At 41.6% G+C, this 14,508-nt stretch overlaps 1 protein-coding gene across 7 annotated transcripts in view; it reads right to left on the bottom strand.

Moving 5' to 3' along the window:
* Positions 1-1,320, bottom strand: part of CEP78 (centrosomal protein 78) — a 29,231-nt gene extending 27,911 nt beyond the window's left edge. For 5 of the 7 annotated variants that reach the window (XR_003574114.1, XM_027909863.1, XM_027909853.1 and 2 more), the window contains exon 1: positions 1,084-1,215. The gene's annotated coding sequence lies outside the window, so the exon portion shown is untranslated. Of the gene's footprint in view, positions 1-1,083; positions 1,216-1,273 lie in introns of those variants that run through there. The other 2 variants (XM_027909835.1, XM_027909837.1) reach the window with 2 other exon arrangements.
* Positions 1,321-14,508: the final 13,188 nt, after the last annotated feature.

Below are 14,508 nucleotides of genomic sequence, written 5' to 3' on the forward strand. Positions count from 1 at the left end.
TACGGGACAGGTACAAGCATGTAAGGACAGCCATTTCTAAGAATATAATTTAGAAAAAAATTATCATATTTTTAGTATTGAAATGACTGAAAATGTCGTAAGATACAAACTCTAATACATAATAATTATATATAATACAGATAATATTACTATATTATACAGTTACTGTATTATACAGTTCCTCCACATCCTTTATTTCATTTTAGCTATGATTTACTAGTATTTAATGATTACACTTGGCCACAGGAACAGAAGTTAATAAATTACAGTCCCACATTTCAGCTTCAGAAAGCGGCCATCAGCTTTAAGGCACCAATGGCTTCTAGTGATGTATCGATACACAAAATATTAGCCTTTTATCTCCAAAGCTTAAGCAATATTCTTTCACGGTGGCTTTCATTGCAACACCTGAACACCACACCCCTAAGTGAAGTAAAGAAATGAGAGCTAGGTCCTAGAACTTGGAGTTAAACCCACTTGCAGGCAGAGAGAAAAACGGCCAAACTAATCATACCCACAATACCTTCCAAATGAAAAGCAGCTATGTAAGCCAGAACTCTTCTGCAGTGAAGTCAGTGCATCTGACACAACCTTAGAGTATGCTGACCGGCTCTGACAGCATACAGAGATGACAATTATTTACTGTATCTTTCAATACAGATGCCAGAAGACATCAGATGATACTAGCTGGTGACAAATAAAAAGAAACAAAAATAAAACTGAAAAATCCAGTTCCATGCTAAGAATCTCGAGGAGACTATGACTATGTAGCGATTAAAATAATGAGCTGAGCGAATGTATAGAGGGGCAAGCAAACGGCACACCAGGTCTTCGCTGCCTGCAGGAGCCATGGCCGCGTCCCACATCCCGAACTGCAGGACACAGGCGGGAAGCTTAACTGGGGGCTGACCTTGTGCTTACTCGCCTTGCTAACCATGGCCTGGAGGTCTGTGGGACGGCGCTTACTGTGCTTGACCTGCTGCCCCACTGCGACTAAGTACGTAATGAAGCACCCAGCTAACACAAACAGACAACCGTGGTTTTAACTGGCATAAACGAGGTGCTTTTTAGCGTTTCACCCATTTAATATCGACACCCCTTCTGAGAACTCCTTCAGACCGTACACCGCTGAACCGGCAACAACCGGGGGCTGTGCTGTCCGCCGCCACCCCCAGGGGAACGCGAGAGGCGGCCGGCGACAGCGGCGGCCGGTCGCTCCCGGACCCGAACCCCGCGTCCCCCGCCCCGACGGTCCTGCCTTCCCGGAACCGACTTCAGCCACCTCCGCGCTCTCCGCGCTCGCTTCTCGCTGCCCCCGCCCCGCCCCCCCCGCCGCCGTTACCGCCCCGTCACGGCCTCCGCCCGCGCCGCTACCGCTACCGCGCCCGCGCGCTCGCCCCGCGCTCCAACCGCCGCCGCGCGCCGCCACGTGGCACGAGAGGCCGGCACTCCATTGGCCACCGGCCTCCCGCCCGCCCGCGCGCCCGCAACATGGCCGCGGTCGGCCATGGCAACGGGGCCAGTTGGGGGGAAAGGTTAGGGCTGAACCCGAACCACGCTGTCCTGAAAAAAAAAAAAAAAAAAAAAAAAAAAAAGCTCTAAGTGCAGTGCTGGAATAAAGCAGACAGGCTGTCCTTCCATGTGTTTTATACACGCTGCTTAGCTTTACTGTGAGCAAGGCGTGTGAGTAAGGAGCTGTGTCAGTAGGGAAGCAGCTGTGCTGATGGACAGCAGTAGCCGCGCTCAGCTGGCCTGAGCAGTCCGACAGGGTGAACAAATTCCGCTTTCGCAGTTGTGTTTCTCATTAGTTTCCGAAGTTAGTTTATATACATGAGACTTTACATCAAAGAATCATTAACATTCAGTGCAGTGCATTACACAGTGCAACATTTAAGGCAAAATAACTCAAAATGGAGTCCAAGTGCTGATCCTAGAATTTGCAGTTCATTCATGTGTAGGGACACCAGCTAATAAAAAGAAAAGAAAAAAACCCACAACTATTACTGTAGATTGGTGACTAAAAGCAACTTGATTATTCAAAAAAATTATGCCTCTAGTCTGCTTGTAGGCAGCAGGATTTAAACTCCAAAGTTGAGCAAACTTCAGAGAGTTTTTCAGAGAAATTAGATGGATCCCTAGAACATTGTAAGGACACTGTGTTTACGCAGATGAAATGTTACACACTGTCTTTGACTGACATCAGAAGCAACTGAAGCACCTTAAGTGCTATCAAGTGTACTGGAACAAGACTTATTTCATAAGTCTGAGATCACCATCCATGCAAAATACTTCACTGTGATATTTTGTGAATTGAACGTAAGAGACAAGAGACACGGGGTCACAATCAGGCAAATGGCAAAAACAGTGGTTTTGTGACAGTATTAAAAGATATTTCTGGTGCTTGTCCTGCCTCTCAGTGCTGCAGACTAAACTCAAGCAAAATAAAATTCATATATTCTCAAGAAGCTTTACTTCTAAAGGTTTGGCTGTTCAGGCTAATTAATTAAAAAGACATCTCCAAAACTGAAGTTGATAATATTGCAAAGAAACTGCTCCAAGTTGCTCCCTACCACACTTGGTTTTCTTTGAAAAATAATGCCAAGTGTTCTTTTCCTTGGCATTTAATTCAGTGGCTTTGCTTTGCATTCTATTTACTTCTCTAAAGTGTTTTCCTTTTTCTTTTATTTTTTAATTGAATTTTGGTGCACATGACACAGATTTGCCAAAACGGTTGGGTACAGAGGACACATCGAAACTGCTCTGCATATATGAATCATTGTATATGCTCTATAAGCAGCCTGCATGTAGTAACTGTAATGATGTCTCATCCTGCATCCCAGAATCTGTCATTTGTAGACATTTCACAGCCTACATATTTGCTGCAGAACACACCCAGTGCTGGTAGCTCGGTGTGCAAACTCCAGGTTGTGCCCTGGGTGGTGGAAAAAGGCTGGATCCTTGGGCAATGAGCTGGAAAGGGGCGCTGCCCTTCTGCCTACCAAAGGGCAGTGTCCTGCAGTGCCAGCCAGCTGGGGGTGGCCGGTCACCCAGAGACTCTGCAGGACCCAATGAGAAGTGACAACACCCCAGACCCAAAATAATTTTTGCTGTAGTTTTGTTTTCTCTTTGACTAGAGATTTCATTTCTTTTGTATTATATTCTATATATTGTTTTTGCAACTGTAATCACTACTTCCTTTAGAGGAATTTCCCTTGACTGCTTTAGAACTGCAAAAACATAAAGTGATTTGGTGAGATACCACATATCTCTGCTCTAGAGAACAGTCCTAAAACAGACCTAATACTGTTGCTTTGGCAAATGATGTCATCTTCACCATCTATTATTTTGCTGAATTTGTTGAACCAATTTTTGTTCTCGCTGTTTTCTTCCTGTATCTTTCTAGGTCATATGCTCTTTGGATTTTGTTTGGTTTTTTTGTTTAGTGTATACTATTTTTTTTTGTCTGCTTTAACATGACAGTTTCACATAGCCAACATTAGAGAGGCATCAGGGAGATAAAAAAGGGCTCTACACTCTACCCTTGTGCCCAGTGGGTAGGCAGCAGATATTTTCTCTTTGCTTTATGAGGATTTCTGGAAGGTATTCTACTTAATTAGTGTTCTTCCATATCATCTCTTACTGCCTGGTAAGAATGTATTAAAGGAGCAACTTCACATTTTGTCTTTTTTTTTTTTTTTTTAACTTCCCTATCTAGCCTTTTAAAGTCTGCTTCCAAGACTAAATAGCTATCTGATTCCAAAACTAAATAGCCAACAATTTTCTTCTGTTCTGCAGAATGCCAGTGGGGTTGAATGCTAAGTGCAAAAAGGACAAACCCTAAATTTCTACAACTATTTGTCAGGTTTTAAGAGCTGCTGGTAGGACAGTTTTGAATACCTTTTGTCAGGAAGCCTGAGGGGGACCCTTGTTGCTAGAGGCCAAGGTTCATCAAACAAAAATGTATTGGTAGAGACTGTTAATCTTCTGCTTAAAGCATGGAGGAAATAGTTATTTAATTCTGTCACCATTACAACTTTATCATATTTTTATCAGAAGCTCATGATTGCATAAGATAAGTGCCCAGTGTTATTTACTATTTGCATTATACTGTAACAGGATTGACTCTTCAACACAAAATGTGTAAAACAAATTACAGAATCTCAGTGCCTTCCTCAGGGCAGCCCAAAGGCACGTCAAGTTAAAAAGAGAAGTGTCACTGTTTTCACAACAACAGATCCAAAGAGGTATGAAATATGACACTTGGTCTGAAGACAGGAGTTTTTCTGATAATCATCAATTGTACAAACCCTCTTGAAACACTGAATTAGCACCAGAGTCTGAAGTAGTAGCAGAATTTGTTCACCTTAAATAGGACATTTTTTTCCTCATTTCTCTACCGCGGGCTTGCTTTTTATTCTCAAAAGTTTACTGTTTTTTTCTGTCTCACTGTCCAATCTATACAGAACACCTTTCTTCTCTTTTTATCTCTTCTTCTCATTCACTGTCTCCCTTTCTTTTATTTATTTTCTGTTTTTCCAAATTGCTGTTTATCAAGTCAACCATCTGGCAGCAAAAGTTTTTGGGAATAAATCATTATTCCCGCAAAAGTTGTACTGAAAACTATCTAGATCAGTTCTGAAAGTCATAACTGTAACAAGAAGCAACACTGAAAAAAACACCCAGAAAACTGAATGCCCCAAAGTTAGGAAATGAGTTAATAGTGAGTGAAAAATAGTTTAAACAAAAATAACAACATTATGTATTGCGTATTTATATATATGATATCTTAAATAAGATGTCATATATACAATATATATCAAGCCATATAGGATAAAATATATAGCATATGTAATTCTATACAATTTTTTATATAAGAATATAAATTAAATATGTAAAATAACGTGTGAAATAATGTATTTTTTCCTGCTGAAATTAAGTAGGAAAATTTTACGTCCAGGAAAATAATGCACTTCTAGCTAACTGTTCATGATTCTAATTTTTCTTCTAGCTTGGGAACCATTTCATAGGTCTCATTGCACAGAGTTAGTCATGCTGTTCTGATTCACTATGCCAACATGCACAGCCTCAGCTGCCAGAGTAAGTTACAGTAACAGTAGTAATTACTATATGGTAATTTTGACATATATACTAATTTTGAAAAACAATGCTGAAGAACCTGGCCTTGAATGCTGCCAGGGATGGGGCATCCAGTTCTCATGGCAACCTGTTCCATTGCCTCACCTCCCTCACAGTAAAGTTCTTCCTAATATAATACAAAGTGGAAGTTCTTCTACTCTAAACCTACCCTTCTTCAGTTTGAAGCCATTCCCCCTTGTCCTGTCACTATAAGCCCTTGTAAATACTTCCTCTCCAGATCTCTTGTGGGCTCCCTTCAGGAACTGGAAGGCCACAATTAGGTCACCCCTAAGCCTTCTCTGTTCCAGACTGAACTGTTCAAATTCTCTCAGCTTTGCCCCATAGGAGAGGTACTCCCTCCTTCTTGGTGGCATCCTCTGGACTCACTCCAACAGGTCAATGTCCTTCCCGTGCTGGGGACGCTAGGGATGGATGCAGCACTACAGGTGGGGTCTCACCAGAGTGGAGCAGAGGGGCAAAATCACCTCCCTCGAGATCTGCTGTTCACACTCCTTTTGATGCAGCCCAGAATATGATTGGCTTTCTGGGCTGCAAGTGCACATTGCCAGCTCATGTCCAGCCTTTTATTCACCAGCTCCCAAGTCTTTCTCAGCAGAGCTGCTCTTGATCTGTTCATCTCCCAGCCTGTACTGATACCAGGGGTTACCCAGACCCAGGTGCACCTTGCACTCGATCTTTTTAAACTTGATGAGGTTCCCATGGGCTCACTTCTTGAGCTTGTCCAGGTTCTTGGGAGTCCTTCAGGTGTGTCAACTGCACCACTCAGCTTGGTGTCACCTGCAAATTTGCTGAGGGTGCACTTGATTCCTTTGTCTATGTCATTAATGAAGATATTAAATAACACTGGTCACAGTACAGACTCCTGAGAAACACCACTTATCACTGATGTCAACAGAGACTCTGAGCCATTGACCACTACTCTCTGGATGTGACTGTCCAACCCTAAAAGACTCTGCCCCCAGAGACAAGAGAGTGGAACAGAGCTGGCAGATCTTTAGGGAGGTCTTCCACTGAGCACAAAAGCTAGCAATCCTCAGAAGCAAGAAATTGCGCAAACAAGGCAAGAGACAGCACGGCTGAGTAGGGAATTATTGGTCAAACTAAAGGGAAAGAAAAGATGCACAAACAGTGGAAACAAGGACAGGTGACCTGAGAACTTCATAGAGATGAAATTCAGTTGTGTGGGGATGGGCTGAGGAAGGCAAAAGCTAAGCTAGAAATGAACCTGGCAAGGGATGCAAAGAATAACAAGGGCTTCTACAGGTATGTTAACCAGAAAAGAAAGGTCAGAGAAGGTGTATACCCTTTCGATAAACAGCACTGGAAAACTGGTAACGCTGGATGAGGAGAAGGCTGAGATACTCAATTTTTTACCACAGTATTCAATGGCAACCTCTCTTCCCACACTTCTCGATTGGATGGATAGCAGGATGGGGACTGGGGCAGCAGAGTTCCCCCCACTGTAAGTAAAAGTCAGATCTGTGACGACCTGAGGAACCTGAATCTACGTAAGTCAATGAGATCCAATGGGATGCATCCCAAAGTCCTGAGGCTATTGGCTGATGCAGTTGCCAAGACACTCTCCATGACATTTTGAAAACTCACAGAATCCCAGAATACTCTGAGTTGGAAGGGACCCACAAGGATCATCAAGTCCAACTCTTAGCCCTGCGCAGAACCATCCCCAAAAGTCACAACATGTGCCTGAGAATATCATCCAAATTCTTCTTGAACTCTGGCAGACTTGGTACTGTGATCGTATCCCTGAGGAGCCTGGTCCAGTGCCCAAACACCCTCTGGGTGAAGAACTTCTTTCTAATATCCAACCTAAACCTCCCCTGACACAATTTCAGGCCACTCCCTTGGGTCCTGTCACTGGTCACCACAGAGAAGAGATCAGTGTCTGCTCCTCCTCTTCTTCTCATGAGGAAGTTGTGACTGCAATGAGGTCTCCCCTCAGTCTCCTCCAGGCTGAATGGACCAAGTACCCTCAGCCACTCCTCATATGGCTTCTCCTCAAGGCCCTGCATCATCTTTGTTGCCCTCCTTTGGACACTCTCTAAGAGCTTAATATCTTTCTTCTATTGTAGTGCCCAAAACTGCCCACAATATTCAAGATGAGGCCACCCCAGTGCAGAGCAGAGAAGGACAATCCCCTCCCTCGTCCAGCTGGTGGTGCTTTGCCTGATGCCCCCCAGGACACAGTTGGTTCTCCTGGCTGCCAGGGCACTGCTGACTCATATTCAGCTTGCCATCAACAAGGACCCCCAAGTGCCTTTTCAAAGCACTGTTTTCCAGCACCTCGTTCCCCAGTCTATACAGACATCCAGGGTTGCCCGATTCTAGGTGCAGAATCCAGCACTTCCCCTTGCTGAACTTCATGTGGTTGGTGATTGTCCAGTCCTCTAATTCGTCGAGGTCTCTCTGCAGGGCCTCTCTACCTTCCAGGGAGTCGGTAGCTTCTCTGAGTTTTGTGTCATCTGCAAACTTGCTTAGTATGCCTTCCTGTGTCCAAGTCATTTGTGAACATGTTGAAGCACACAGGGCCCAAGATGGAGCCCTGTGGAATCCCACTAGTGACAGATCACTAGTCTGATGTCGCCCCGTCCACTGTTACCCTCTGTGCTTGACCCATGAGCCAATTGCTCATGATATGTTTACCCAGCTGTGTGCTGGAGAGTTTGTGCAGAAGGATCCTGGGAGAGGCAGTATTGAAGCTTTACTGAAATCCAATACATTACGTCAACTGGCTTCCCTTGATCAACTAAGTGGGTTACGTAAAAGAAAATCGGGTTGCATAAGCAGGACATTCCTCTCATGAAGCTGTGCTGGCTGTGACCAATGACTGTGTTGTCTTTCAGGTGTTTTTCAACACTTCTCAGAATAACCTTCCCCGTAACTTTAGCATGCACTGAAGTTAGACTAACAGGCCTGTAGTTTCCAGGGTCCTCCTTCTTGCCCTTCTTGAAAATCACACATTTGCCAGCTTCCAGTCAGCTGGGTCTCCCAAGACCACTCAAAAATCATTGTAAGAGGTTTTGTGATGATATCAGCCAGCTCTTTGAGGATTCTGTGATGAATCCCATTAGGTCCCATAGATTTGTAGGGGTCCAGCTGGAGCAGCAGATCCTGCACAATTTTAGGTTCAACTGGGAGTTGATCATTGTTGCAGTCATGGTCCTTCAGCTCTGGGCACTGAGATCCCCTTGATCCATCATCCATGTGGAAGTCATGGCATTTGGGTGAAGTCCTGGGTGACTAGAAAAAGGGAAATATTGTGTCCATATTTAAAAGCATAGAAAGGAGGACCCTGGGAACATGCAACCTGTCAGCCTCCCCTCTGCATCTGGGAAGATCCTCCCAGAAGCTATGCAAAGGCATGTGGGGTCAGGGAAGTGATTTGAGACAGCCCAGTACGGTTTCACCAAAGGCAAATCCTGCCTGACTAACCTAGTTACCTTCTATAGTGGAGTGATTACATCATTGGACAAGGGAAGGGCTGTGATGTCACTTACCTGAACTTCTGTAAAGCCTTTGACATGGTCCACCACAACATCCTTCTCACTAAATTGGAGAGAGATGGATTTGATGAGTGGACTGTTAGATGGATAAGAAAGTGGTTGGATGGTCACATCCAGAGGGCAGTAGTCAATGGCTCTTTCAAGAGAGAGAGATATCAATGGTTCATATCAAGAGATGTGCTTTTTATATGCTGGTTAAATGTATGGATTACAACAAACTCAATCACATAGAATAAAATACATATATATAAAAATGTATACGTTCAAATAAAATTTGAAAGGAGGAATATTGTCTATTCTCATTCCATATTTGTAATATTAATGCATAGGATGATATTTCAGATGGATACTAACGCTTGAAGAACATAGAATTTTCTGGATAAAACATCTCCCGGGCACTGTCATGAACCAAGACACCCAGGGAGCTAGTGTAGTTGGCGCTGCTGCTGAACAGTCAGGTATCCCCTCTGAATGCCTGTGCACTGTGACCTGAAGAAGACCAAGCAAAGGCAACTAGCAGCACAGGCAGAAAATGTTCTTTCATTGCCAGACCTGTACTTTGCTATAGGGTACTTTGCTATAAGGGTAAGATTGGATTAAGTCAATGAAATTGAATTAGTTTATCAACTATTTAGCACGTGATTACAATAATACTTAGATTTCTCCTGTCGAGCTTTCCACCATTACTAGTTTAATCACTTCTGACATTTTACTCAATATATATTTGTCATGGTTTAGAAATGGTATTCCCCAGTTTAGTGTTCCTGCTCCAAACCACATGCCACTCACTCACCCCTTCCCTCCCCCTTCAGCAGGATGGAGAGGAGAATTAGAGATACAAAGGGTAAAGATCACAGCTTGAGACAGGAACAATTTACTGGAAGTAGCAAATTAAATAAGAAAATGAATGGTAACAGCAATATTAATAACAAGTGTACAAGAGAAGAATGATTCAAACACAATTGCTCACCATATGGAGACCCCCTGACAACACCCCACCACTGCCATACTGCCTGACCTGGAAGGGGACCCTTCCCCTCCTCCCTCATCCACTGAAAATGAGGTGAGATGGTATAGAATAACCCCTGAGTCCTAGCCACATCCCCTGTCTACTGCAAAACTTACCCTGTCCTGGCCAGAACCAGGACAATCTTGAATTCTTATTTTCTGCAAATATCAAGTGACTATATGACATTAAATGAAGCTTGCTCTGACTCAGAATTTTTTGTATACTTTTGAGATTTTCTATCATAGTAATCCATAGACCATTTTAGACTTCAAGATACAAGTGTCTTTCAAAAAGAGAGAACTAAAAGTTCCATAAATTAACTTGTCTTCTAATTTGTTCTTGCAGAGCAGCTGCTCCACTATGTGACTGTTTTAGTCATACATTCTCTGAGCTTTCCCAAACACCACTACATACTTCCTGCAATGGAGAAAACAAAGCTGGACATGGTATCCATAAAACACAGATTCATTGATATTTAGACCCAAACAGATGCCTCTGACCTGTTTTCAGCACCCTTGTGGTGATTTGCCAACATCCTGTTACATTTTCAGCTGTTAATGCACACTTGACTGATGATTTCGAAGAAGTATCAATGATGACTCCTAGGACTGCCTCCTGAGCTGCAAGTTTGAGTTAAGCATTATAAAAGCATCTAATTGTGTCATAGAGTATTTCTCATTCTGAGTAGAATCATGGTTTTGGTGCTGAATTTTCCTATGCTTCCTCAGTCAAAAATAATAAACCCACATGAACACTGTTTAATGCAAGAAATTCCTCTTTGTGGTAGTCTTCATCTTTGCCCTACACTTCATGGAAAGCCATTTGTCTGAGTTCAGTGGCACTGTTTTGCAGAAGAAAAAAAGATAAAATGACATCAGAAAAGTTCTTTAATACAGTATCAGTTTTCTTTATATAATAACTAATTTTCTGGTTATTACCTCTCCTACAGGGAAGATTTACCTTCTTTTTATTTACCCCGAGTCTTTGATGCTCCTCCAGAGGTCAGACGACATCCATCTCATATGTGTTAACTGTTTAAAAGAGCCTGGAAAACCATGTTGGATTCACTTGAGTTAATGAGGCAGTTGAGATGAAGCAAAAATATTATTATTGTTCAAGAGTCTCAAAGATGTGAGGTTTTTCAGAAGCAAATGCTGGCATTATTCTATCTAATTCATATTATAAACTGAATAAAAATCAGATAAGGAGACTTCATCTGTGACAGTAAGAAAACTCTCAACTCACTAAAGGTTCTGCAATGTTGCTTGAACTTTCTCAAGATGATAGTCCTATAGGAACTTTAGCAATTAACTGAAATGTGTATATAGTTGATAGCTTTTAGAAAACACCAAATGAAACATCCCATTTTCTACCAAAAATAGTGCTTTTCACAACTGTAGGCGAGGACAAACATTGTCACAACAGTGACATATAAAGTCACAGAAACACTAGCCTGACTCAGAAAGAGAAGCAGTCTGGCCACCAGCCAATCTTTGGTTCATTGTTTGAAAAATGTTAAAGGGCAAAATCCAGCATCACATTCAGTGCATGTGGAGGTAGGAAGGGACACAGAATGAAGCAGTGGGAGTATAGAAATATGAGACTAGGAGAAGAGAAGTATAGGAGTAGGAGTATAGAATAAAATGTCCTTTTTCTAAGCTGGTATTTATTTGATGTTACCTAAGAATTGCCTATACAGACATTTTTGATCAACAAGTAATTTTTTCCCCCCTGGATTTCACTGCCAGTAATGTGTCAGTGTGGAAGTAGATTGTTCTCACACATTTTTCCGCTGTTCTCCTCAGCAATATTCGATGCCCTTTTCTCCTTCTTTCAGCTCCAACATCCAATTTCAATTTTCTTTAGAGAAGTGATAAATAAATCTTTGTACTGGCAGAGAAGACTATCAATCAGGAATCCAGTGCAATCCCAAGGACAGACACAGGCTGGGCAGAGAATGGATCAAGACTAGCCCTGAGGAGAAGTATTCGGAGGTGCTGGTGGATGAGAAGCTGGACATGACATGGTAATGTGCGCTTGCAGCACATGGTAATGTGCGCTTGCAGCCTGGAGCAAGCAACCGTGTCCATGCCTTTCAACTCAAATCATTCTCTGATTCAGTAATTATAGGGATGGTGTTTCTGTGTGTTCTCCAACATATGTTAACTGCTGAATATAAATTCACTGTATGAAAAACACTTTAATATTTTTTGTATTTTGCATATGTGAAATACATAAATATTTTATTCTATGTGACTTTATTAATAGATAACTTTGTTTAGATTATTGAGCACCAACTAATAGTCTGCAAATTCAGATCTCCAACCCACAAGGTTAGAGGTACAAACCATGCTGACACTGCTTATGATGCAATTTGAAGGTATAATTACATGTCTATGCTGGAATTTTTAGCCAGTATTTTAATTATTTAGTTGTTGCATATAGTGCCTGCTCATCGTACATTACCGCTTGAAAAATCTAACTAAGGCCCAAATTCTGGTGTGGCATGTGGCCTAACGTAACACATGCTGTATATGGTGGGTTGACTTTGGCAGCCTACCAGACACCCATCCAACCCAGTTGCTCTTTCACCACTCCTCCACAGGACAAGCAAAAAGAAAACAAGATGGAAATGCCCCTAGGCTGAGATAAAGATGGGGTGACAGCTTGCTAATTACTATAATAAGCAAAACAGACTGAACTTGAGAAAGATTAATTTTCTGCCAGTTAAAGAGTTTGATGGTGAGAATCAAACACACTTACCTATGCACTCCCTTTTCTTCCCACCTCAACATCACTCCTTCATTCCCAACTCCCTTACCTTTTCCCACCCCAAGCTGCGCAGGCACTACCAGTGCCTGTATGATTATTGGAATAATGTAAGGCACACATGATTCTCAATCTTGTAAACTAAACACAAATTCAAAAATATTCTTTTTTATAGGCCATTTTCCTGGTTCCAGCCAAGACAAGGTTAATTTTTTGCAGTAGCCAGGAGGTGGCATGGCTAGGACACAGAGGTTCTTTATACCACCTCATGTCATTGACAGGTGGAAGAAGGGACTCTCTTCCAGCAAGAAGGGGTCCCATCCAGTAGAGAAAATATGGCAGGAAGACCCATCCAGTGTTGTTCATTGCCACAAGGTCTGTGGTGAGCATTTTTTCATGTGAACCACTCTCTCTTTTGTACACTTTTTTTATTAATATTGTTGCTGCTGTTACTACTCATTTTCTTATCTCATTGCTTTTTCCAGTAAATAATTCTTATCTCAATCTGTCATCTTTGTCTTTTGTGTGTCCAGTTGGAGGTGGGGGAAGAAGTGGTGAATGTTTTGGGTTTTTTAATGGGAAGACTAAAATAGGGAATGCCATCCCTAAACCACAACTGCCATATATCTTAAAAAAAAATTCCTTAACATGTAAGTTACTATCTGGATATCAGAGGCGAATGGATATCTGCTGGAACAGAGCAATTAGTAATGAAAGTGTAATTATTTCTGAAAGGAAAATGCTTATTGAGAAAGTAGTTACTACCCACTGTATTTTTAGCCAGGTCAGAAGAGCAAAGCAAACCTAGAAATACAATTTACAAAACATGTATAAAATAGACATCAGTAACAGCCTGATGTTTTACGAAAAATTTTATTGACAATGAGGTACATACTATTGCCATTCCAGTTAAGAGATCGTCCTGCTAATGACTCAGTGCATATTCCAAAGAGTACAATATGAGACTATCCTGCACTGAGTACTAAACAGAAGCTAAATGTTTCTCAAGTGATGGTGTCATTTAAAAAAGGGAAAAAAAAAAAAAAAGACGAGAGAGAAAGCAAATCTAGAGCTGTGAAGACGGATGTTTAAAAGGATGTAGAGAAGTGCAATGATGCAATCCTGACAAGAGTAGGAACGAGCAGTAAGATAGGAATGAATCAAAGCACTTGAAAAGTGTTTTGAATGAAATGGTTCTTGTCCTGAAGGCCTCTTTTGCTGTCCCAGCATGATATCATTATGAAGACTACAGTAATGTTCATTGACCCAAGATCAATCGTTCCTTGAGATGTTTCAAAAACTCCTGAGGAAACACAAGAGAAGGCATGCCATGTTTACTTAACAGTCTTCCATCATATTTCAGCCTTTCTTTATTGTCAGATTTTCTTTCTAGCTTTAGATTTTACTAATCAAGCTAATTGACAGACTATCAATTTATTTGAAAAACAAGAGCTATAACATTGAGAATTATACTTATTTGTCAGGCAGGTAAAAATAACTGTTCAATTTTCTTTTTTCCTCATGTCTGATTATGAGAGATATTCCTTTTTTTGACTCAAAATGATAAAAGTTATTGCTCATGTTGATGCTGCTACTGTAATTTACTACAAAATAAAAATGCCTTTCTGCACCATGAAAAAGGGAATGCAAGCACTAATGAAATCAGTATGCTCAACTGTGTTCATGCATTTTCTTGAACAGGAGAAAGCTGCTGAATTAGGGATTTAGGCAATATTTGGCTAATACTGGACAGCTAATTCTATTGATCCAAGTAAATAATCTAGGTTCAAATGCAAATCAAAAGTTATCAAATCAAATACAAATTAGAAGTTATAATAAAATGCCTTGAAATGGATTCAGAAGAATGTACTAGGCAGGGACCTGGAGCAGAGAGTCCTGATGAAGTTCTGTGTCACGTATGTGCTGAATAAACAGGCCATGAACAAACATATTTAGGCTGGAACAGCAAAATAAGCCCCTCAACCATTCAGGCAGCCAGATACTGGAATCTGCTTCCAGCAGCGGGAGCAAAAATAATTTCTTATAAATTGA

Source organism: Empidonax traillii, unplaced genomic scaffold, assembly GCF_003031625.1.
Source record: "Empidonax traillii isolate 1590-97213 ecotype Southwest subspecies unplaced genomic scaffold, ASM303162v1 scaffold28:size2823434, whole genome shotgun sequence".
NCBI classification, from domain to species: Eukaryota; Metazoa; Chordata; class Aves; order Passeriformes; family Tyrannidae; genus Empidonax; species Empidonax traillii.